Source organism: Carcharhinus amblyrhynchos, chromosome 11 (genome assembly GCF_965287045.1).
Source record: "Carcharhinus amblyrhynchos chromosome 11, sCarAmb.v2.hapA, whole genome shotgun sequence".
In the NCBI taxonomy this organism is placed as follows: Eukaryota; Metazoa; Chordata; class Chondrichthyes; order Carcharhiniformes; family Carcharhinidae; genus Carcharhinus; species Carcharhinus amblyrhynchos.
In genome coordinates, this window is record NC_137334.1 from 70,427 (window position 1) to 95,212 (window position 24,786).

The 24,786-nt window shown below is 45.2% G+C and overlaps 1 long non-coding RNA gene across 1 annotated transcript in view; it reads right to left on the reverse strand.

Annotated features, from left to right (window-relative positions):
- Positions 1–1,061: 1,061 nt before the first annotated feature.
- Positions 1,062–24,786, reverse strand: part of LOC145349642 (uncharacterized) — a 49,939-nt gene continuing 26,214 nt past the window's right edge. The window contains exons 2-3 of the long non-coding RNA XR_013888130.1: positions 17,044–17,166; positions 1,062–1,328 (exon numbers count right to left, since the gene is read on the reverse strand). This is a non-coding gene — a long non-coding RNA (uncharacterized LOC145349642). The remainder of the gene's footprint in view (positions 1,329–17,043; positions 17,167–24,786) is intronic.

Below are 24,786 nucleotides of genomic sequence, written 5' to 3' on the forward strand. Positions count from 1 at the left end.
AGAGCAGCACTGAGGGTCAGTGATGTGAATCTTTAGCTGTGATGTTCAACAGAACATCTGTTCATGAAAGAGGCCAAGGTGTGGGCTCTGCTGGTCACAATCTGCTTCCTCAACCAGTACCAACAAAAGAAGATTAATTACTAATCCATCAGATTAGCTAATTGTGGGACCTCACTATGAGGAAGCTACTCACTACACTTGCTAAAAAGATCTCATGGCATTAATTTGAGGAAGGGCAGGGAGTTCTCAGTGTCCTGGCCAATGTTTATCACCAATCAACATCACAAAAACAGCTCAACTGTTTATTATCAAATGTAGGATCTTGCTGTTTGCAATTTGTCTGCTGTATTTCCTGTATTAAAATTGTAACTATACTTCAGGCTGTAAGTCACTTTGAGATGTGCAGTAATATTGATTTTTATATCAATGCAAGTCACTTATTTTTGATGTTCAAGGCAAAATTGATACATTCTTTGGCACTAAGGGAATCAAGGAACGTGGTAATTGGAGAGAAAGCTGGGGGTGAGTAGAACATCAGACACTGCCATGCTGATTGTCGTATTCAACATGAGAGTGTATGACCTATTCTTCTTATTTTTTGTGTTTTTACAGTAGTGAGCAGCAGAACTTTCACAGAAAGAGCATGAAAATTCACTTAAGGCAGAAAATAAACATCAGCAATTCTCATAACATTTCATACTGAAAGTCAGCCATATTTACATTGCTTTTCCTAACTGGTTCTCAGGACTTGGCAGACAGCACCTCCTTTAACAACGAAATAAAAAAAACTGGTTTACCCTTCTACTGTATTCCTCTGATGATTCGCTGCTTTCTGACGATGATTCACTGCTTTCGGATGATGACGACCGTGGTCGTTTGGTTGTTGTTGTTGTTGTTGATGTTGTTGTTATTGATGTTGGGATTGAGGTTGGGATTGAAGCTGAGGTTGGGACTGAGGTTGGGATTGAGGTTGGGATTGAAGCTGAGGTTGGGACTGAGGTTGGGATTGAGGTTGGGATTGAGGTTGGGATTGAAGCTGAGGTTGGGACTGAGGTTGGGACTGAGGTTGGGACTGAGGTTGGGACTGAGGTTGGGGTTGGGGCTGAGGTTGGGGCTGAGGTTGGGATTGAGGTTGGGATTGAGGTTGGGGTTGGGATTGAGGTTGGGGTTGATGTTGGGATTGAAATTAGGGTTGAGGTTGAGGTTGGAATTGAGGTTGGTGTTGAGTTTGGTGTTGGGGTTGTCAAGTTTGTGTTTATGCATTGTACCACAGCACTTGGAGATCCAACACGTGGAATTGTGACCCAGCTGATGCAAGTAGCAGTTTTCTACAAATAGAGTGAAAGTGTAACTCAGTTATAATCTTCAAAAATACAGTGAATTTTCTAATAGTGAGCTTCAAACGTAGAATATTAAACAAATGGTTACACACTTGAATGCCAGAATATTATAACATCAAAGCATTTTATTAACACAGGATATTGGTTAATCATCAGGGTAAATTTTCATTGCACATTAATGTGATATTGCGATAGTTTTACAGAGAGGGAGAACTTTTTAACTGTTCAGTGTGGGAGACTGAATCCGTGTTATTCCTTCAGTTCCCTGAACTGCACTATCACATGTGGGATTTTCCATTGGGAGTGATGGTTGGATTGCTCAAAGACAGATTGGAGATTAGGGATGGAACTCTGTCACCTGATATTTTCCCATCATTAACACTTCAACAACGCTGGGTGTCAGGAACGTTGCTGCATTCTGATATCCAGCATTTGCTGAAACACTGGAAGATAGGGTGTGAGGAGGAGGTTAAAATACAACAAAGGCACATTTCAGAAAATTCTAGCACTGAACTGACCCGATTGGGTCAGAAAAGCGAAGTCACTGAGACAGCAATGGAGGCAAATCCTGAAACTCTTTGCCAAGATGCTAGAATTTTCTGAAATTTGCCTTTATTGTATTTTAACCTCCTCCTCATCAACCGCACCTCACTCCAACTATCACACCATAGTCCACGTACACCTCCCTGACTGTCACACCCAGGGGTCTGTATCCTGACCTTTAAATGTTGGTTACTTTTGTTTTTTAATTCATTGATGGGACATGGGCATTGCTGGACCAGCATTTAATGCCCATCCCTAATCACTTGAAGGCAGTTGAGAATCAACCACAATTGCTGTGGCTCTGGAGTCACATGTAAGGCAGACATGGTAAGGATGGCAGATTTTCTTCCCTAAAGAGCATTAATGAACCAGATGGGTTTTCTGACAATTGACAATGGTTTTGTGGTCATCAGTAGATTCTTAATTCCAGATATTTTTTATTGAGTTCAAATTCTACCATCTGCTGTGGCCAGATTCGAACCCGGGTTCACAGAACATTAGCTGAGTTTCAGATTAATAGAAGTGAGGGAATGCTTTGATGTTTGACTCTGTGTGACAGAATTGATGGAATGGTTATATTCACAGCAATCATTCTGTTCAAATACCTTTGCTGGTGGTGTGGCCATCAGTGACTTAGACCCATTTAATATTCACTGAGCAGTTTGAGGTTTCTCTGTAGTGGTGTTTCAGGATTTATAACCATTGGATACAAAATGGAAACTTGTTTAAATGAGTCATTGATTGACATGAGCTTCAGTGAGCCTGGGTTTTGATCACCTGGCTTAATTGTGATGGAGAAGTGAAGAATGGAGTTACAAATAGGGGTTGTCCATAACTCTGCTGCTGGTGATGGTTTCATTTTAAAAGGAGCCTTTTGCTAATTGTCCCGACAACCACATAGTTCAGGAAACTGTTACTCTCAATGTGGGAAGTAGTGTCCTCTGAGATAAGTAGGATCTTCAATCCATTTCAGATAGAAAGTGATAAGAGCCTGTGCACTGGATGGTCATTAGTTCTATGGCCAATGGAAGAGATAAACATGAAAACAGTCTGATTTAGGATTATTGCTGCTCAGAACCCAAAATCTCCACAATTATCAAACCCCCTAAACCTAACATCCTTGTGTTCTTTCCTTGTCATTGCAAGCTTCAGCCCGTTTTCTAGTGTTTAGTCTTGTGAGATGTGCTGGGCCATCCATTTTGGCCACTTCTACTTGCCTGGTGGCTACCTCAGAATCACAAAAGTTACTCTTTATACATGCGTGTGGTCACCTCTATATTCTTCCTGTTCTTCTTCAGTGTCTGATCGCTTCTACTGCTGCATCTTGGCATAATTTGATGCATTAAAACTGTACAGCTGAAAGATATGATGCAGTACAAGGCCCGGACACAAAGTTATAGAAATACAGAGAGAGAGATGGAGGAAATTTTAACATGAGGACGTGGCTAACATTGGCATGGATGAGAGTTTCACTCAAACTTGGACATGCAACTAATTACAAATTGGCACTTCAAAACCCTTAATAAGGCAGGAAGTTTCAAGTTTAACCTAGCTTGTTGCCAAGCATTAGGAATCCTTGTAGCTTGACTGACAGCCAGGGATCAGAACAGAAAGAAGAAGATCTATGGACCAGGGTTAGAAAGGTTACAGCCTCCCAAACTGACACCTCCATCAGTGCAAAACATCACCTTCATCAACAGAATTTCACATAAACCTCCCCAACCCACATGCACCAGGATTGCAGAGAGAAAAACACCAACTCATCATTACAGAGAAACACCAACTCATTATTACAGAGAGAGAAAAAAAACAAATTATTACTGAGAGAGAAACACCAAATCATTATTACACAGAGAGAAGCAACAACTCATTATTACAGAGAGAGAAGCGCCAATTCATTATTACAGAGACTGAAAAAAAAACTCAATATTACAGAGAGATAAAAACGTCAACTCATTATTACACAGAGAGAAACACCAACTCATTAAGAGAGAGAAACACCAACTCATCATTACAGAGAGAGAAACACCAATTCATTAATACAGTATGAGAAACAATAACATTATGAGAGAAGAAAACCACCAGCTCAATATTACAGAGAGAGAAAATCATCAACTCATTACTAAGAGAGAGAACCACTAGCTCATTACAGAGAGAGAAACACAAACTCATCATTACAGAGACAGAAACACCATCTCATTATTACAGAGGCAGAAACACCAACTCATAATTACAGAGAGAGAAACACCAGTTCGTTATAACAGGGGGAGAAAAGCATCAACTCTTTATTACATAGAGAGAAACACCAACTCTTCATTACAGAGAGAGAAAACCAACTCATTATTACAGAGAGAGAAATACCAACTCGTTATTACAGAGAGAGAAACACCAACTCGTTATTAGAGAGAGAAATACCAACTCGTTATTACAGAGAGAGAAAAATACCAAATCATTATTACAGAGAGAGAAATACCATCTCATTATTACAGGGAGGGAAACACCGACTCATTATTGCAGAGAGAGAAATACCAACTCATTATTGCAGAGAGAGAAACACCAGCTCATTATAGAGGGATAATGTCATCATTACAGAGTCAGAAACACCATTTCATTATTATTGAGGCAAAAATACCAACTCGTTATTACAGAGAGAGAAACACCACCTCATTATTACAGAGAGACAGAAACACCAACTCATTATTACAGAAAGAGAAACACCAACACATTATTACAGAGAGAGAAGCACCAACTCATCATTACGGGCTGGGATGGGCAGGGAGAGAGACTGATATCGGGTAATTATGAGGAGAGAAAATGTGAGAGAGAGGAGGACAGACACTTGCAGACTCCTTCACCTTAGTAAACATTCATTTAGTCATTCAGCAAAGTCTCTGCCTACCAAAAGTTCTGCATTTTGGTCCAATCAGCCTCACCTCTTTTCTGATATTTTCAATGTTTATTTGGCTGCAGAAAATGTTTTTATGTTGACTGTCAATTTATTCTTGTATTTCTCTTTGCCTCTCCTATTTTGTTTACCATTGCTTTTCTGTACTTCTTAGTTTCATCCTGCTTCTCCCTTGTATTTTTTAGCTGATGTCTCTTAAATGCATTCTATCTCCGTTTCATTCTACTGTCTGGAAGCTCTGACCTTAGTTTCCCTCCCTTTCTCTCCTCTCCCCTCAATTCTTGAATGTATCACAACTTTAGTTAAATATCTTTGATCTTAAATTATTCCTTCTCCATATAAATCTAAACTCCTGTATACTATGATCACCAATGCTGAGATGCTCACCAAATATTTTACTCTCTACTTGACCCATTTCATTCTCTAGAAATTGATCCAGTAGTGCCCCTTCCTCATTGGTCTGGAAAAATGTTGATCAAGAAAATTCTCTTGAACATACTTCAGAAATGATATTTTAATGAAAACTTAAGTTTCAAAATGATCAATATATTTGTTAGTTTAAGACTATAATTAATATCTTTAAGAATGTAATAACTAAAATAGCTGGTGTGGCCAAGTATCATTAATGTCCTAGTTCAGTGGTCTGGGTTCGACTCCCAGCTTGGATCATTGTCTGTGTGGAGTTTGCATCTTCTCCCCGTGTCTGCATGGGTTTCCTCCAGGTGCTCTGTTTCCTCCCACCGTCCGAAAGATGTGCTGGTGAGGTGCATTGGCCATGCTAAGTTCTCCCTCAGTGTAATGCGAACAGGCACCAGACTGTGGCGATTAGGAGATTTTCGTAGTAATTTCATTGCAGTGCTAAATGTTAGCCTACTTGTGACACGAATAAATAAATTCAACTAATCTTGTACTGGTCCCACCCACTGCAGAGCTGCGTTAATGAACCAAGAATCTGAAGCCCTCCCCCCAGGGCAGGTAGTGGTGTAGCTGGACTATTAATCTAGAAACCCAGGGTAATGTTTTGAGGACCTGGGTTTGAATCCCACCATGGCAGATGGTGAAATTTGAATTCAGCACTGTGGTTGACTCTTAACTGCCCTCTGAAGAGGGCAATTAGGGATGGGCAACAAATGCTGGCCAGCCAGCAAACCCCATGAATGAATAAAGAAATAAAGAACTTCTCTTGCTGCACATTGTCCTTTGATATCCTTCTATTTTTACTCTCAAGGGATGAGATGAAAGGAAAGTTGTGCAAAATATGATTTAGACAAGAAAATGTTTGAGTGAGTGGAATTTTAGCTGGAACCAAAGAGATTCCTGATCTTACAAACAATCTTGTATCGCTTGAGCCAATGGATGGGAAGAGGGATGAAATCATTGACAAAGCTGCAGAGGAGATTTGAGTCCTTCAACACTATTATTCCCATGAAACTCATCTCCAAACTCCGTGGCCTAGGCCTCAGCACCTCCCTCTGGGACTGGATCCTGAACATCCTAACTCACAGCCCACAATCAGAAAGGACAGGCAACAACACCTTCTCCACACTCATCCTCAACACCGGTGCCCCACAAGGCTGTGTTCTCAGCCCTCTACAAAACTCCTTATATACCTCAGACTGTGTGGCTAAATTCCCCTCCAACTCCATTTTCAAGTTTGCTGATGACACTACTATAGTGTGTCGGATCTCAAACAATGACGAGACAGAGTACAGGAATGAGATAGAGAATCTGGTGAACTGGTGCAAAAACAATAATCTCTGTCTCAATGTCAACAAAATGAAGGAGATTCTCATCAACTTCAGGAACCGTAAAGTAGAACATGCCCCTGCCTACATCAATGGGGATGAAGTAGGAAGAGTTGAGAGCTTCAAATTTTCTAGTGTCCAGATCACCAACAACCTGTCCTGGCCCCTCTACGCTGATACAATAGTTATAAAAGCCCACCAATACCTCCACTTCCTCAGAAGACTAAAGAAATTTGACATGTCAGCCACAATCCACATCAACTTTTACAGATGCATCATAGAAAGCATTCGTTCTGGTTGTAGCATAGTTTGGTATGGCTCCTGCTCTGCCCAAGACCACAAGGAACTACAAAATGTACAGGAGGATGAGAATAGGGAGGTCATGGATAAGGTTTCTAGGTCACAGCAGTGTATTGGCAGACGGGAGGGTGGTTTGAAGTGTGTATACTTTAATGCAAGGAGCATACACAATAAGGTGGACGAACTTGCAGCCTGGATTGGTGCCTGGGACTTCGATGTTGTGGCCATTTCAGAGACATGGACAGAGCAGGGATAGGAATGGTTGTTGCAGGTTCCGGGGTTCAGATGTTCCAGTCAGAGCAGAGAAGGTGGTAGAAGAGGGGGAGGCGTGGCATTGTTAGTCAAGGACAGTATTACGGTGGCAAAAAGGACGTTTGATGTGGACCTGTCTATTGAGGTAGTATGGGCTGAGATTAGAAACAGGAAAGGAGAGGTCACACTGTTGGGAGTTTTTTATAGGCCTCCAAAAAGTTTCAGAGATGTAGAGGAAAGGATTGCAAAGATGATTCTGGATAGGAGCGAAAGTAACAGGGTAGTTGTTATGGGGCACTTTAACTTTACAAATATCGATTGGAAAAGCTATAGTTCAAGCACGTTAGAGGGGTCAGTTTTTGCCCAATGTGTGCAGGAAGGTTTCCTGACACAGTATGTAGATAGGCCAACAAGAGGTGAAGCTACATTGGATTTGGTACTGGGTAATGAACCAGACCAGGTGTTAGACTTGAAGGTAGGTGAGCACTTTGGTGACAGTGACCACAACTCGGTCACGTTTACCTTAGTGATGGAAAGGGATAGGCACATACCGAAGGGCAGAAGTTATAGCTGGGGGAAAGGTAATTATGAGGCGATTAGGCAAGATTTAGGATACATAGGGTGGAGTAGGAAACTGCAGGGGCTGGGAACATCTGAAATGTGGAGCTTGTTCAAGGAGCAGCTACTGCGAGTCCTTGATAAATATGTACCTGTCAGGCAGGGAGGAAGTGGTCGAGTGAGGGAACCGTGGTGTACTAAGGAAGTTGAATCTCTGGTGAAGAGGAAGAAGGAGGCTTATGTAAAGATGAGACGTGAAGGCTCAGTTAGGGTACTGGAGAGTTATAAATTACCCAAGAAGGAGCTAAAGAGAGAGTTAAGAAGAGTGAGAAGAAGACATGAGAAGACTTTGGCAGGTAGGATCAAGGAGAAACCTATGTATGTCAAGAATAAAAGATTGGTTAGGGCAAGATTAGGGTCAGTCAGAGACAGCAGTGGGAAGTTATGCGTGGAGCCTGAAGAGATAGGAGAGGCACTGAATGAGTATTTTTCGTCAGTATTTACGCAGGAAAAAGTCAATGTAGTCGAGGAGAATACTGAGACACAGGCTTTTAGACTAGACAGGATTGAGGTGTTAGCAATTCTTGAGAGTATGAAAATAGATAAGTCCCCTGGGCCTGATGGGATTTACCCTAGGATTCTCAGGGAGGCTCGGGAGGAGATTACAGAGCCTTTGGCTTTGATCTTCATGTCATCATTGGCTACAGGTATAGTGCCAGAAGACTGGAGGATAGCAAATGTTGTCTCCTTGTTCAAGAACGGGAGTAGAGACCATCCTGGGAATTATAGATCGGTGAGCCTAACTTCTGTTGTGGGCAAAGCTTTGGAAAGAATTATAAGAGATAGGATTTATAATCATCTAGAGAGAAATAAATTGATTAGGGATAGTCAACACAGTTTTGTGAAGGGTAGGTCGTGCCTCACAAACCTTATCAAGTTCTTTGAAAAGGTGACCAAAGAGGTGGATAAGGGTAAGGCAGTTGACGTGGTGTATATGGATTTTAGCAAAGCGTTTGATAAGATTCCCCATGGTAGGCTACTGCAGAAAATGCAGGTGTATGGGATTGAGGGTGAGTTAGCAGTTTGGATCAGGAATTGGCTAGCTGATAGAAGACAGAGGGTGGTGGTTGATGGGAAATATTCAACCTGGAGTTCAGTTACAAGTGGTGTACCTCAAGGATCTGTTTTGGGGCCACTGCTGTTTGTCATTTTTATAAATGACCTAGATGAAGGTGTAGAAGGATGGATTAGTAAATTTGCTGATGACACCAAAGTTGGAGGAGTTGTAGACAGTGAGGATGGATGTTACAGTTTGCAGAGGGACATAGATAAGCTGCAGAGCTGGGCCGAGAGGTGGCAAATGGAGTCTAATGCAGAAAAGTGTGAGGTGATTCACTTTGGAAAGAGTAACAGGAGTACAGAATATCGGGCTAATGGAAGGATTCTTAGTAGTGTTGACGAGCAGAGAGATCTCGGGGTACATGTGCATAGCTCCCTGAAAGTTAGCACCCAGGTTGATAAGGTTGTTAAGAAGGCGTACGGTGTGTTAGCTTTTATTGGGAGAGGGATTGAATTTCAGAGCCGAGAGATCATGTTGCAACTGTACAAAACTCATTGTTCCTGAGGAGCGGTATCCAGACGCAGCGATTTTTGGGCGTGTGAAGAGGCAGCAAAAAAAGGTGCATTTTTCTGTTTATTTTGTTTAACTGTTTATTTCTAGTTTAAGTCGCGAGTTTTTCGGCGTTTTTTTTAAATTAGTTAGAAACCGGAAGTCGTCACTAGGACGCTTACCGGTAGTTGTAGTTTTTTTTTCTTGAGCCCCTAATCCTATAAATTAGCGCAGAGAGGATACCCGATCCTCTACACTGGTAGAGAATCCCACCCTTCCACCTCCTCTAACCTAAATTATAAGTGTGGGAAAGTTTTTTTTTGTTTTTGTTTTTTTTCTGCTGGTAATTGTTTCAGGGATGGCAGTTCAGGCAGTAAGCTGCATCTCCTGTGGGATGTATGTGGTGAGGGACTCCAGTAGTGTTTCAGGGGATTTTACTTGTAAGAAGTGTGTTAGATTGAAGCTTCTGGAGGAGCGTGTAAAGGAGCTGGAGGTGGAATTAGAGGAACTCCGCATAATTCGGGAGGCAGAGGTGGACATTGATAGGAGTTATAAGGAGATAGTCACTCCTAGAAATCAGTCTTGGGTCACTGCCAAGAGGAGGGGAAAGAAGCAAGTGGGGGGACAATCCCCTGGGGCTGTTCCCCTCCAAAATAGGTTTTCAGTCCTGGAGGCTACAGTTGAGGAGGAATCAACTGGGGATAGCCAAAGGGAGCAGGTCTCTGGGGGTGAGCCTATTGTAAAAGCTCAGGTGGTTAGGGGATGCAAAAGATTGGGCCTCGTGATTGGGGAATCCACAGTTAAGGGGACAGATAGGAGAGTCGGTAGTAATGATAGGGACTCAGGTCTGGTGTGTTGCCTACCAGGGGCTGGGGTCCGGGATGTATCAGAGAGGATATTCAAGACTCTTAGGGGAGAGGGAGATCAACCCCAAGTTATAATTCATGTGGGGACACATGACATAGGGAGGCTAAGGGAAGGGGATATTAAGCAGAGATTCATGGAGTTGGGGTGGAAACTAAAGGCCAAGACAGACAGAGTGGTTATCTCTGGACTCTTGCCTGTGCCACGGGATAGTTTAGAGAGGAATAGAGAGAGGGAAAGTTTGAACTTGTGGCTGAGGGGATGGCGCAGGAGGGAGGGGTTCAAGTACTTGAGCAATTGGGGCTCATTCTGGGGAAGGTGGGACCTCTATAAGAGTGATGGTTTACACCTGAACCAGAGGGGAACAAATATCCTGGGGGGTAAATTTGTGAAGGCTATGCGGGGTGGTTTAAACTGATTCAGAGGGGGGGTGGGATCCTGAGTAGAGGGGGTGAAAGTGAGGGGGGCATAGATGGGGACTGCAATGCACGGCATTGTGGGGGTGGGGCGGAGCAGGGTTCGAAATGCGTATACTTTAATGCGAGGAGTATTCGCAATAAAGTGGATGAACTTGCAGCGTGGATCAGTACCTGGGACTTTGATGTTGTGGCCATTTCAGAGACATGGATAGAGCAGGGTCAGGAATGGATGTTGCAGGTCCCGGGGTACAAATGCTTTAGTCGGAGTAGAGAAGGAGGTAGAAGGGGGGGTGGGGTAGCATTATTGGTCAAGGACTGTATCACAGTGTCAGAGAGGAAGTTTGATGAGGACTTGTCTGTTGAGGTAGTATGGGCGGAGATTAGAAATAGGAGAGGAGAGGTCACCCTGCTGGGAGTCTTTTATAGACCTCCAAAAAGTTCTAGAGAGGTTGAGGAAAGGATTGCGGAGACGATCCTGGTTAGGAGTGAAAGTAATAGGGTAATTGTCATGGGGGACTTTAACTTTACGAATATTGATTGGAATTGCTATAGCTCTAGCTCGTTAGAGGGGTCAGTTTTTGTTCAAAGTGTGCAGGAAGGTTTTTTGACTCAGTATGTAGATAGGCCAACTAGAGGTGAGGCTATATTGGATTTGGTGCTGGGTAATGAGCCAGACCAGGTGCTGGACTTGGAAGTTGGTGTGCATTTCGGTGATAGTGACCACAATTCGGTTACGTTCACCTTAGTGATGGAAAGGGATAGGCATGAACCTCGGGTCAGTAGTTTTAGCTGGGGGAAGGGTAATTATGAGGCTATTAGGAGAGAATTAGGAAGCATAGGTTGGACTAGGAGATTACAGGGACTGGGAACGTCCGAAATGTGGAATTTTTTCAAGGAGCAGCTACTGCGGGTCTGTGATAGGTATGTCCCTGTCAGGCAAGGAGGATTTGGTAGGGCTAGGGAACCATGGTGTACTAAAAAAGTTGATTCGTTAGGTTAGGAAGAAAAAGGAGGCTTATGTTCGGATGAGGCTTGAGGGCTCAGGTAGTGCATTAGAAAGCTTTAGATTGGCTAGGAGGGAGTTGAAGAGGGAGTTAAGAAGGGCTAAAAGAGGACATGAGATGACTTTGGCTGATAGGATTAAGGAGAATCCTAAGGCGTTCTATAGGTATGTCAAGAACAGAAGGTTGGTTAGGGCAAGATTAGGGCCAGTTACAGACAGTAGAGGGAAGTTGTGTGTGGAACCGGAAGAGATTGGAGAGGCATTGAACCAATATTTCTCTTCGGTGTTCACGCAGGGGGACATGAATGTAGCTGAGGAGGACACTGGGGTGCAGGGGTGTAAAATAGAAAGTATTGCAGTTGATACCGGGGATGTGCTGGATATTCTAGAGGGCTTGAAAATAGATAAGTCCCCTGGTCCGGACGGGATTTACCCTAGGATTCTCTGGGAGGCTAGAGAGGTGATTGCAGAGCCTCTGGCTCTGATCTTCAGGTCATCGTTGGTCTCTGGTATAGTACCGGAAGATTGGAGGACAGCGAATGTTGTCCCATTGTTTAAGAAAGGGAACAGAAACTTCCCTGGGAATTATAGACCGGTGAGTCTTACTTCTATTGTGGGCAAGGTTTTAGAAAGAATTATTAGGGATAGGATTTATAGTTATTTGGAGAGTAATGAATTGATTAGAGACAGTCAGCATGGTTTTGTAGCAGGTAGGTCGTGCCTTACTAACCTTATTGAGTTCTTTGAGAATGTGACCAAAGAGGTGGATAGGGGTAAGGCAGTTGACGTGGTATATATGGATTTTAGTAAGGCGTTTGATAAGGTTCACCATGGTAGGCTTCTGCAGAAAATGCAGATGTATGGGATTGAGGGTAATCTAGGAAATTGGATCAGGAATTGGCTAGCAGATAGGAGACAGAGGGTGGTGGTTGATGGTGAATATTCGTCATGGAGTTCGGTTACGAGTGGTGTGCCTCAGGGATCTGTTTTGGGGCCACTGCTGTTTGTAATTTTTATTAATGATCTGGATGAGGGTATAGTTGGGTGGATTAGTAAGTTTGCTGATGACACCAAAGTCGGAGGTGTGGTAGATTGTGAGGAAGGGTGTCATAGTTTGCAGGGTGACTTAGACAGGTTGCAGAGCTGGGCCGCGAGGTGGCGGATGGAGTTTAATGCAGAGAAGTGTGAGGTAATTCATTTCGGTAGGAGTAACAGATGTGTTGAGTATAGGGCTAACGGGAGGACTTTGAATAGTGTGGAGGAGCAGAGGGATCTAGGTGTATGTGTACATAGATCCCTGAAAGTTGGGAATCAAGTAGATAAGGTTGTTAAGAAGGCATACGGTGTCTTGGCGTTTATTGGTAGGGGGATTGAATTTAGGAGTCGCAGCGTCATGTTGCAACTGTACACAACTCTGGTGCGGCCGCACTTGGAGTATTGTGTGCAGTTCTGGTCCCCACATTACAGGAAGGATGTGGAGGCTTTGGAGAGGGTGCAGAGGAGGTTTACCAGGATGTTGCCTGGTATGGAGGGGAGGTCCTATGAGGAGAGACTGAGGGATTTGGGGTTATTTTCACTGGAAAGAAGGAGGCTAAGAGGAGATCTTATTGAAACATATAAGATGATTAGAGGTTTAGATAGGGTGGATAGTGATAGCCTTTTTCCTCGGATGGAGAAAGCTAGCACGAGGGGGCATGGCTTTAAATTAAGGGGTGGTAGTTATAGGACAGATGTCAGGGATAGGTTCTTTACCCAGAGGGTGGTGAGGGATTGGAATGCCCTGCCTGCTGCGGTTGTAAATGCGCCTAGTTTGGGGGCGTTTAAGAGATCTGTGGATAGGTTTATGGACGAAAAGGGATTGGTTTAGATTAGTGGGTCAGTGTTTTTTTTTAAAAACTGGTCGGCGCAACATCGTGGGCCGAAGGGCCTGTTCTGCGCTGTAATGTTCTATGTTCTATGTTCTAAAACTCTGGTGCGGCCGCACTTGGAGTATTGCGTACAGTTCTGGTCACCACATTATAGGAAAGATGTGGAGGCATTGGAAAGGGTGCAGAGGAGGTTTACCAGGATGTTGCCTGGTATGGTGGGAAGGTCTTATGATGAAACAAGACTTGAGGTTATTTTTGTTGAAGAGAAGGAGGTTAAGAGGTGACCTAATTGAGGCATACAAGATAATTGGAGGGTTAGATAGGGTGGATAGTGAGAGCCTTTTTCCTCGGATGGTGATGGCTAACACAAGGGGACATAGCTTTAAATTAAGGGGTGGTAATTATAGGACGGATGTCAGAGGTAGGTTCTTTACTCAGAGGGTAGTAAGGGCGTGGAATGCCCTCCCTGCAGCAGTTGTGGACTCACCAACTTTAAGGGCATTCAAATGGTCAGTGGATAGGCATATGGATAACATTGGAATAGTTTAGGTTAGAGGGTCATTAGATTGGTTCCACTGGTCGGCACAACATCGAGGGCTGAAGGGCCTGTACTGCGCTGGAATGTTCTATGTTCTATGTTCTAAAAGGTCATGAATGTAGCCCAATCCATCATGCAAACCAGCCTCCCATCCATTGACTTTGTCTACACTTCTCGTTGCCTTGGCAAAGCATCCAGCATAATTAAGAACCCCGCACACCCTGGACATTCTCTCTCCCATCATCTTCTGTCAAGAAAAAGATAAAAAAGTCTGAGGTCACGTACCAACCAACTCAAGAACAGCTTCTTCCCTGCTGCTGTCAGACTTTTGAATGGATCTACCTCGCATTAAGTTGATCTTTCTCTACACCCTAGCTATGACTGCATCAGTACATTCTGCACTCTCTTGTTTCCTTCCCTATGAATGGTATTCTTTGTCTGTATAACGCACAAGAAACAATACTTTTCACTGTGTCCCGATACACGTGGCAATAATAAATCAAATCCAATCAAAAAGGTGTTGAAGACAACAGCCTCAGTTTTCACAGAGTTTAACTGAAGGAAATTGTCACTCATCCAGAGATCAGGAGCAGCAAGACCAGTCGGTTTGCCCGTAACCAGGAGCCAGTCAGAACCCACATTCAGAAAGAAAAACTGATATGCTGCATCACAGCGAAACAGCTAGGCAATTGTGGTGAGGATTTCCTGTTTATCTTTTCCAAATCAGGAATGGATAAATAAAAGGTCAGGCTTGAGGCCTTCACTTCACTTCCCCAGAGCAGAGAAGAACTTGGACCTGCATGGGGGTGGCTAAAGTCAGGAACAGATCAACAGAGGCCTAGGCTTGGGGCCTTCACTTCATTTACCCCAGGGACACTAGGATAGGAGCTAACTGGCGAGTAGCTGGCCACTGAATTTACTTACAACTAATAAATAGTGGCCAAGAAACTAAACAAATACTTGTGCCTGTCCTCATGGAGGACTGAGCAGAAAATCTCCCGGACATAGTGGAGAACCAAGGACACAGTGAGAATGAGGATCTGAAAGGAATTAGTAACAATGAAAAAATGTGACTGGAAAAGTTGCTAGGATTGAAAGTTTAAATCTTCAGGATCTCAGGTGTTGGAAGAGCTGACTGAAACGATAATCGATGCATTGGTGACTGCCTTTCAGTGTTCTCGAGACTCTGCAATAGTATCTAATGTTTGGAAGGCAGCAAGTGTAACCCCACTATTTCAGAAAGAAGGGAAATAGTAAACCCAGAAGCATAGACTTGTTAACTGGGCATCAAAAGCACCAAAAATGCCAGAACCTATAAGAAAGGATATGAAAGCTGGAAATTTAGGACAGAATGTTACAGCCATTCATGCTGGCAGGATTTTCCCATTCTATTATAGTGAACGGAAATTTGACTGGTCATCAAATTCTCTGACTTCACTGAAGCGGGGAGCACGGTTTAAATGGCTGGTAAGAATGGGAGGATTGGACAGTGTTAGCATGAATCTGTGAAGAAATAATGGTTGGAAAATCTGTTGGAGCTTTTTTGAGGATTAATAAGGGAGAACAAGTGGATGTGATGTATTTGGATTTTGAGAAAAATTTCAATGAGATCCAACACAAAAAAGTTAGTAAACAAAACCAGAGGGATTGAGGAGGTAATTTACTGGCATGATTAGGGATGGGTCAACAGGCAGGCATAGGCCTGAAACATTGTCAAGTTGGAAGCATGTGACCCGTTGGGTACTGGAGGATCAGTACTTGGGACCCAGTTATTCACAATCTTTACCAATGATGTGGATGTGGGGCCAAGTGTAATATGTCCAAGTTTGCTGGTGACACAAGACTAAGTGGAAAGTGAGTTGAGAAGAGGATGCAATGAGGCTTCTGCTATGCTTTCATAATTATATTACCAAACGTTTGGAAAAACATGCTGTGGATTCATTTATTAAGACTAGGCATATGGGAACATTTACAGAGCATAAAGCCTATCTTATCCAGTCCTACAGTGCTCTCATGTATCTGTGCTCTTCTCTTTCTGACCTTTCATGTATCCTCTCATCCTTTTATCCATTTTACATGCTCCAGTATTGATGGTCCTGCCTTTGGTTGCCTCAATTCCAAACTGCAGAATTCCCTCCTTACATTTTTTTTATTCATTATGGGACTTGGGTATTGCTGGCTAGCCAGTATTTATTGCCTATCCCTAGTTGTCCAAGGGTAGTCGAGAGTCAACCCCATTGGTGTGGCTCTGGAGTCATATGTAGGCCAGATCGGGTAAGGACAGCAGATTTCCTTCCCTAAAGGACATTAGTGAACTAGATGGGTTTTTTTGACAATCGACAAAGATTTCATAGTCATCAGTAGATTCTTAATACCAGATATTTTTTATTGAATTCAAATTCCACCATTTGCCATGGCTGGATTCAAAATCAAGACCCCAGAACATTGCTGAGTTTCTGGATTAATAGTCTAGTGATAACACCATCAGGCCATTGCCTCCCCACTCTATCTCTTAAGGCACCTTTTAATAATGGACTCCTTGACCAAGACAGAAGAAAAGTTGGCAAATGTAAATCTGACTCTGAAGCTCATTGGACAAGAAGAAAATGCTTTTGGTCACCTGACCCAATATCTCCTTATGAATCTTGATGTTTTGTAATGCTCTTGTGAAGCATTGGGACACTTTAACATGCTGAGGGTTCTATATAGCGATAAGCTGCTGTTGCCAGGTAACTGTGAGGAAGGCAAGAAGCAGAGTCGCTTCTCAAGGTGGTATGCTTACTATTGGATAAATAAGAAAGGGTAGTGCCACTCAGCTGGACAATGGAGGAGATTCATTGAGGAGGCGACTGCGTTGGAATCGATGTTAGTTTATTGTCTAATTGCCCTTTCACTGATCCCAGCTTGTTCCAAGTTGACAGCAGAACTTTCCAAGGGGGTTAGAGTTAGGGTGGGGGGGTTGAGGCAATGAGAAACATTACCCAACCGCAGAGTAAATGTCAAATGTTCCATGGTAGGCCATTGTGCTGCGTTACTGTCACAGGAAAGCTCCCAGTGTTAGAATCGATTATAACAAGTGACTAACATTGAAATACTCACAGCTTCCGGGATGGGGATCAGTGTACAATTTGCCGGATCTGCTCCAGAGCTTTTGTTGCACACAGTTTCCTGGACCTCAATCGTTACGTTGATCAGCGTTTTACCTTCTGTGAAAATAGGACGCTAAGCAAAGGGTTAGAGTTATCGTTAGTGAAGGTTTTTCAAATCCCACTTATAAATAATGATACACTGCCTGATTGTCGCTACCTCACTGAACACAAACAGGTGGACCCGGAAAACAAATGGGTGTGAAACAACATTCCTGGAAATCCCACCTCTGTTTATGACCTTCCCTGATATCCATTGGGAAGAAGGAAGGAACAATATGAATTGTGCTTGGATGGTTTGTCCATTATTGTGACACATTTTCCAGTGTTCATTAAAGAACACCCATGTGTTTAGGAGAAGGACAGCGTGTAAAGGCAAGACTGCTTCCTAGCTGACCATTGAGCCAAGGGGGAGTTCTGGTCTGCAGCCCTCCAATTCACCCTGCTCTTATGGTTAGCACCAGGTCCCTCCCTGACCCATGGTCACTAATGTCATGACCACACATCCCCCAACTGGCCCACGGTCAAAGTATCTTCAGGAGCCCCCAGCATTTAGATTCAGTGATGTGTACACAAAACACAAGTGACAGAAGCAACACTTTTCTTAAGATTAGTGACACGTTATCAACTGCGTGAAAGGGTTCCCACTCTCTCTGGACTGAAATGACAGGAACATGTTGAGAGACAGGGGAAGAGGCAGAAGTTAAATGCTTGGTACCTCAGGAGGGGTGGGGGGATGGTCATTGGCTACCATGAGACATCAACTTGGCATTGAATCTTACAGCAGATCGTGTGAATCACACCTGATCAACAAGAGTGTTCAGTTGGAAATGGGTGATACACTGTCACAGACAGAGGATATCAAAGCAGTGTGGCAGCAGTAAGCATTGTGAGGATGCAACTATGGGAATCTGGAGGCCACAGAAGAGGAATGAGGGCCATGAAGGGGAGAGAGATACTACCCTGAGAACAAGAACTACTGTAACAGGTAAAGTGACCAGGACCTGACTGAAAAGCAGGGCTAAAGGAAACTACAACTCTGTAGGCAGATAATCCCAGACACTGGTGACCTCGTGAGTGAGGAACTCACACCACACTCCAGTCATTCCCATGAGCTGATGTTCAATATCTTCACCAAGGTCCTTTAAGGATCATCTGCGGACCTCTGCAGTGTGTCACAGCTGGCTACACACAGCTGCATCACTGTGCTGATAGATGCCTCCTTCTGTAAGGCTGGAGAATACTAAAAATTCTCCATCAATGTGTCCACTCAAGTCCCAAGGGCACCGTGCTTCACTGGGTTCCTCCAACCCCAGGGCAGTATTAACACTGAACACCCATTGCCATCAAGGAATCTTCTGACTGTCTGGAAAGGTTTGTTAACATGAAGGGTGACCAGTTGCTGAATTTGAGCAAGCTACTCCATTCCATCCCCCCAGTTTATGCATGGATTATCCACAAGGACTATCTGTTGGGGAGATGGCTTTTCACCCCTCTATAGGCAGCAGAGGGACAGAGCTGTTACAATGAGAGCCACCTGCTAGCCAGAATATTTATTTTGTTATTGTTGAGCAATCTGTCAAGACCATATGACATGGGAGCAGAATTAGACCACTCAGCCCATCGAGTCTGCTCCGCCATTCAATCATGGCTGATATTTTTCTCATCCCCATTTTCCTGCCTTTTCCCCATAACCCCTGACCCGCTTATTAATCAAGAACCTATCTATCTTTGTCTTAAAGACACTCAATAACCTGGCCTCCACAGCCTTCTGCGGCAAAGATTTCCATCGATGCACCACTCTCTGGCTGAAGAAATTCCTTCTCTTCTCTGTTTTAAAGAATTGTCCCTTTAGCCTGAGGTTGTGCCCTCTGGTTCTAGTTTTTCCTACTAGTGGAAACGTCCTCTCATGTCCACTCTATCCAGGCCTCACAGTATCACGTAAGTTTTAATAAAATTCTCCCGCATCCTTCTAAACTCCCAATGAGTACAGACCCAGAGTTTTCAACCAATTCTCATACGACAAGCTTTTCATTCCAGGGATCACTCTTGTGAACTTCCTCTAGACCTTTTCCAAGGCCAGCACATCCTTCCTTAGATACGAGTTCCCAAACTGCTCACAATACTCCAAACGGAGTCTGATCAGAGCCTTATACAGCCTCAGAAGTAGATCCCTGATCTTGTACTCTAGCCCTCTCGACATAAATGTAATTCTTTCTTGAACACTCAGGCTGCGGTCTGTGCTACCTGTCTGCCCAGGTCTCTTAGGCAGTTGTGGTCTGTTGCACAGAATCCCTACAGTGCAGAAAGAGGCCATTCAGCCCATCAAGCCTGAATCGACAACAATCCCACTCAGGCCTTATCACCGTAACTCCTCATATTTACCCTGCCAATGCCCCTGACACTAAGAATCAATTTACCACGGCCAATTGCCCTAACCTGCACATCTTTGGACTGTGGAAGGAAATTGGAGTGCCCAGAGCAAACCCATACAAACACAGGGAGACCATGCAGACTTCACACAGGCAGTGACCCAAGCCAGGAATCAAACCCAGGTCACTGGCACTATGAGGCAGCAGTGCCAACCACTGTGCCACATGCCACATCCTTCACATTATGGCACCAAAATTAGGAGTGACCCCTGAAGATGCAGAGAGAGTGGACGGGCTGATCTTATAGGAGTGAGAAGCAGCAGAATGTGGGACAGAATGGGGCAGGGAATCATAGAGGAGGAAGCCTTCTGCTGTATGAGGTGGTCCAGCTGATCACTGAGGTGCCCAGGCTCAGGGGTCACAATGGGGTCTTTCCAAGAAACTACAATTGGGATGGATCATCTGATCCAGGAGAGGATTAGTGATGAACTCCAAGGCTTGTGGGGGTAACTAGTTAAGTGTGAAGGCTTCAAACCTGCACTTGGATAATAACAATAACTGTGTCCTTCTTAAATAATTTTACTGTGACAGAGACCAGACTACTATCTCCAGTCTTTGTGTCATCAGTGAGGAGCTACTTTTACGTTCATACATTCTTATTACTGTCACCACAGTCCTGTACACAGGAAGATCTGGACTGTTCATCAGTGACACACAAAGCAGCTGAGAAATTTGATCAGAAATCACTCTGCTGCATCTTTCTGATTCAATAAATAAATATTGGTGCCTTTCTTGAATCCAACTCCATACCATTCAGGAAAAATCACACAGAGCGGACATGACACGAGAGGCAGGATTCTCCAGTCTTGCCCACAACTAGGATTCTCCATTCCTGCTGCGGTGAACAGAGATTTGGCTAAGTGCCAAATTCTCCATTCTCACTGGCAGAATTCCAGCCTATGCCTGAGTGTGACAGATTGTGTAAGGAGTTGTGAATTTCAATCAAGTGGGAATTCGGGTAAAGGTTGCTCATTTTTCTATCATTTTCTCAGCTTCAAGTGGTTGGTGAGTTTCTTTCCGTGTCTCCAGCCTAGGTGAGTGGAACTTTCTATTGCTTTATCTATGCAAATTATAAACTGATTGACTAATTAAGTAAATACAGTTGGACAGAAGAGGCTGTGAATACAGCCTGTGGGAATCTGTGGAATGCACTGCTATCCCACATCCACAGAAAGTGTCTGCAGCTTCAGCAACTTCAGGGCATCAGGCAAGTTACCTCAACAATTTGTCCCAGGATACAGTCAGCCCCCCGAAGGTTAGGCAAAAATTTACAATTGTTCAATAATAAGACACAGGAGGGTGTGACTGCGAGTGAAGCGGGTAAGGGAAACCAGGATCTAGTGACGGAGAAGTTTCAGTTCCTGACTTTGTCCACTAGTTGCCAGGTGTTTGCTGTCTGTGTGGATGGGAAAAGGGCGGTGATGAGCAGACAGACTATGGCACCATGGTGATGGATGATATTCAAGCAGGGGAAGTGAAGAAGAATGTGGCAATGATAGGAAGCTGCTTCATCAGGGCAATAGAAACATCTCTGCAGTCAAGAGGAGATTAGAGAGATGAATGTATGGCACAAAGTTTGGTGTGGGAGAAATGGGTTTTGTTTCATGGGGACCTGGCATCAGCACTGGGAAAAGTGGGAGCTGTACCTTGGAATGTGCTGGGGCCAGTTTATGGGTGAATCATAACTCAGACGGTAGACAAAGATTTAATAATGGGAGTAAAGGATCATGTGAGAGGATATCTGATAAAGTAAAGGAAAACAACAAGGTTTGGGTAATGAATACCTGAGCATAAAGGGACAAGACAGAACTTACCATTGAAAGAGAACAGCTACAGATGGAGCAAAACATGGCAAAAGAAAGAGTGAAAGTATAGGCCCAGTATCTGAATGCAGGTGGCAATTGTAACAAAAGGCCCAGATAGAGATATATATGAATAACCTGACCGGCGTTACACAGACATGATTGAAAGGTGGCAAAGGCTGGGGCTGAATATTGAAGAGTTTTTGACACACACATGAAAGGCAGGAAGTGAGGAAAAGCTAATTGGGTAATTCTGTTAATGAATCACTGCATTAATTCAGTACTGAGAAAAGACCTTAACTTGAAAGAACAAGGTTTGAGTAGCGATAAGAAAGAGGAACAGTAAGAGGTCACTTTTAGAAAAAGTTTATAGGCCCCTAACAGTGGGACCAAGTCACACAGGAAAGAATAAATGGGGTCTAAGAACAATCATGTTCGACTTCAGATTAGTGAAAGTAGCCTGAAAAATGAGTTCATAGAGTGACTTAGGGACAATTTCTTAGAGCAGTCTGTTCTCGAGCCAACTAGGCAGCAGACAATGAAGCAAGATTAATCAATGAGTTCATGGTAAAGAGGCTTCTGGGTGACAGCAATCGTACATAGAATTTCAGATTGGGTTTGAAACGGAGGGGGGAGGCGATTCTCTCATCACGACCCGCACATTTCAGGTCGAGAGATGCACATGTCGGTCATTCCGCATATTCTCCGCGAGCGGCTTTACGACCCGCACGCATCTCCCAACTGAAAAAAAAATGGCGCCACTGGGACTGCGCAGAAAACCGGTGTGCCACTGATTTGTATAACTTTACATACCTTAGCAAGTCATTATCCCAATCTCCGCCCACGTCTGCATCTCCCACCTCTTTGGCCTGATGTAACTTTGGCGCAAATCAGAGTAAGTTTGTAGAAGTCTCAACCTGGCATGGCAGCCTTAAACTGGCGAGAGGTGGTAAGTGCTACTAACGGAGTGCGGGGTTTGTTGCAGCAGGCCCTGAAGAGCCTGGTGGGCTTCTTCCTGCTGCCTTCAGGTGCTGGCCTGTGGACCAGTGATATCAGTGGGGAATGGGGGGCGAAGAAGGGGTGTCCATTTTCTCAGAGCTGTCTGGGTGAGGGTCCCTGAAGGAATCCTGCTCAGCCTTCCCCTTCAGGACAGCGCTGTAACGCACTGTGGAAGGCCCCATTAAGGAGCCTTGCTCAGCCCATCCCTCCCCACTGTGCAGTGGCACTGTCTTGCTGCAGGGTGTGGTCAGGGACTCGATTGAGTGCTGGTGTTCCAGGGTGGGGGGAGGAGTGTACCACGCGCTGACTGAGACCTAATCAGATAAAGCTGCTCCAGGCCGGGATGCAGAGGTTCAGGTGTGGACTGCATGGAATCTGCTGTCACTGGGCACACGTCTGGTGCTGATTTGCAGTCTGTCTCTGCCCTGTGACACGGACCAGCAACACATGCCTGTAACCGGATGCTGCAGTTGCACACATAGCAACGGCTGAAGGGTGCACATTGCCCACAGCTGCATGTGATCTGTGTCAGCATTCGTCACGATGGGAATCTCACAATCCTAATTGGGCCATGCATGGCACCATGGATTGTGCGGTGTTGCCAGCTCCCACCATTGGGGATTCTGGTCCAAGTGAGGGGTTGGGGTAATGCTGGGGCTGTGCAGCCAAACCTCACTGTGCTGGGTTTGCTCGATCTGGAGCTGCCATGTTAGTGGCAGCAGGGGTGGAGGAGGATGAGGAGGAGGTGGCTCAGGAGGTGGCGGACATGGAGAGAGCAGTCACCACCAGTACCTCAGGAAGGAGAGGAGGGGGCTGCCACTGAGGGTCAGGAGATGGGTGAGCAGCCTCCCGAGAGGGTGCACAGGAAGCAGAGGGTGCTGAGGGAGAGGAGATACAGGGCCCACAACTCCTTCGAGGCCCTCTTGAAGGAAATGTGCCATTGCTGTCTGCAGCTCTCCAAGACCTCAGTGTGAGGTGTTCACACACCTGGCACCTCAGGGGAGGGGAAGCCACCTGCTCCCTGTGGATGTGAAAGTGACGGCAGCCCCGAATTTCTATACCACCGGGTCATTCCAGGCTCCCAGTGGCGAGCTAGCTGGGTGTCCCAGACCTCCATGCACAGGTGTGTGCTACAGGTCACAGATACCCTGTGTGCCGGGGCAGGGCTATTCATTCATTTCAATGTGGGCCATGCATAGCAGGAGATCCGGGCTCTCAGCTTCACATTCATCGTCGTGATCCCAAATATGCAGGGAGCAGTGGATGGGATGCATCTTGCCTTGAGGAACCCCATGCAGGGCCGCAGTGATTTGTGAACCAGAAGGGGTTCCATTCCATTTACATTCAAATCGACTGCGACCACTGGCTTGAGATCATGCAGATCGATGCACAACACCCCGGGACAGCTTTGTGATCCAGCAGTCGGACATTCCTGGGCTCTTTGAAGACCAGCCTAAGCTCCCAGGATGGCTACTGGGTGACAAGGGTGACCTGCTAAGGTCATAGCTGATGATGCCTGTGCCCAGACCGAGGCAGAGATCTGCTCCAACGAGGCTCATGCAGCAGCCGGTCCATTGTAGAGCGATCCATCAGCCTGCTGAAGATGCGGTTCCACTGCTTGGGCCATTCTGGGGGACCCTCCAGTCTGACCCTGTGCGTGCTTCACACATCACCATCATTCGCTGCAATCTTCACAACATCGCTCAGCAGTGGGGAGACCAGCTGGAGCAGGCGGGGGGGAGAGGTGGGCGAGTAGGAGGAGGAGGAGGAGGAGGAGATGGCATGTATCCGGCAGGGAAGGGCAACGAGAGGCTGGATTGCAGCCTGCTTCACCCAGCTGGTGGTGTGCCGTGAGGGGGCTGCACTGGCACACACCCACCACGCTCCAGGAGCAAGTGCAGCCCTTATCCCTCCTCCAAACCGATCTGGGCCCTCAAACCACCACATCGCCCTTCCCCAGCCTCTCTCATCCCACCACCCTATCCCCCAGAAACATCCAAACCCTGTTAATGGGCCTGGGCTGCCAATGGTTGTGAGTCTTGGTTGAAGGCTGGGGGATGATGAGGACTCGCTGTTGTGCAGACTGGGATCCTGCCCCTGGTGCCACTCAAGTCTGACTCCTACCTGTTCTCTGAATGCACGGTGCCACCCTGGCCTACGGAGCTGTAAGGGTCGGGGTTATATGTTTATTGGCCAATAGCGAGGGGATGGGGGTCCTCCTGTGCCAAGGGTCTGGTGGATGTTGGGGAAGGCACTCTGTAATATGGGCTGAGTCTTGCAAGGCACAACAGACAGCACCTCTACGTTTGGGAGTCGGGAGCTGTGGGGGGGGTAGGAGAGTTGGGGGTGGGTGGGAGCCGACGGGGTGGGGGGAGAACCAGAGACACATTACTCACACTATGATATGACGTGCAGTTAACAGTTTATTGTGCTCTTAACATAACTGATTACCAAACCCTGACG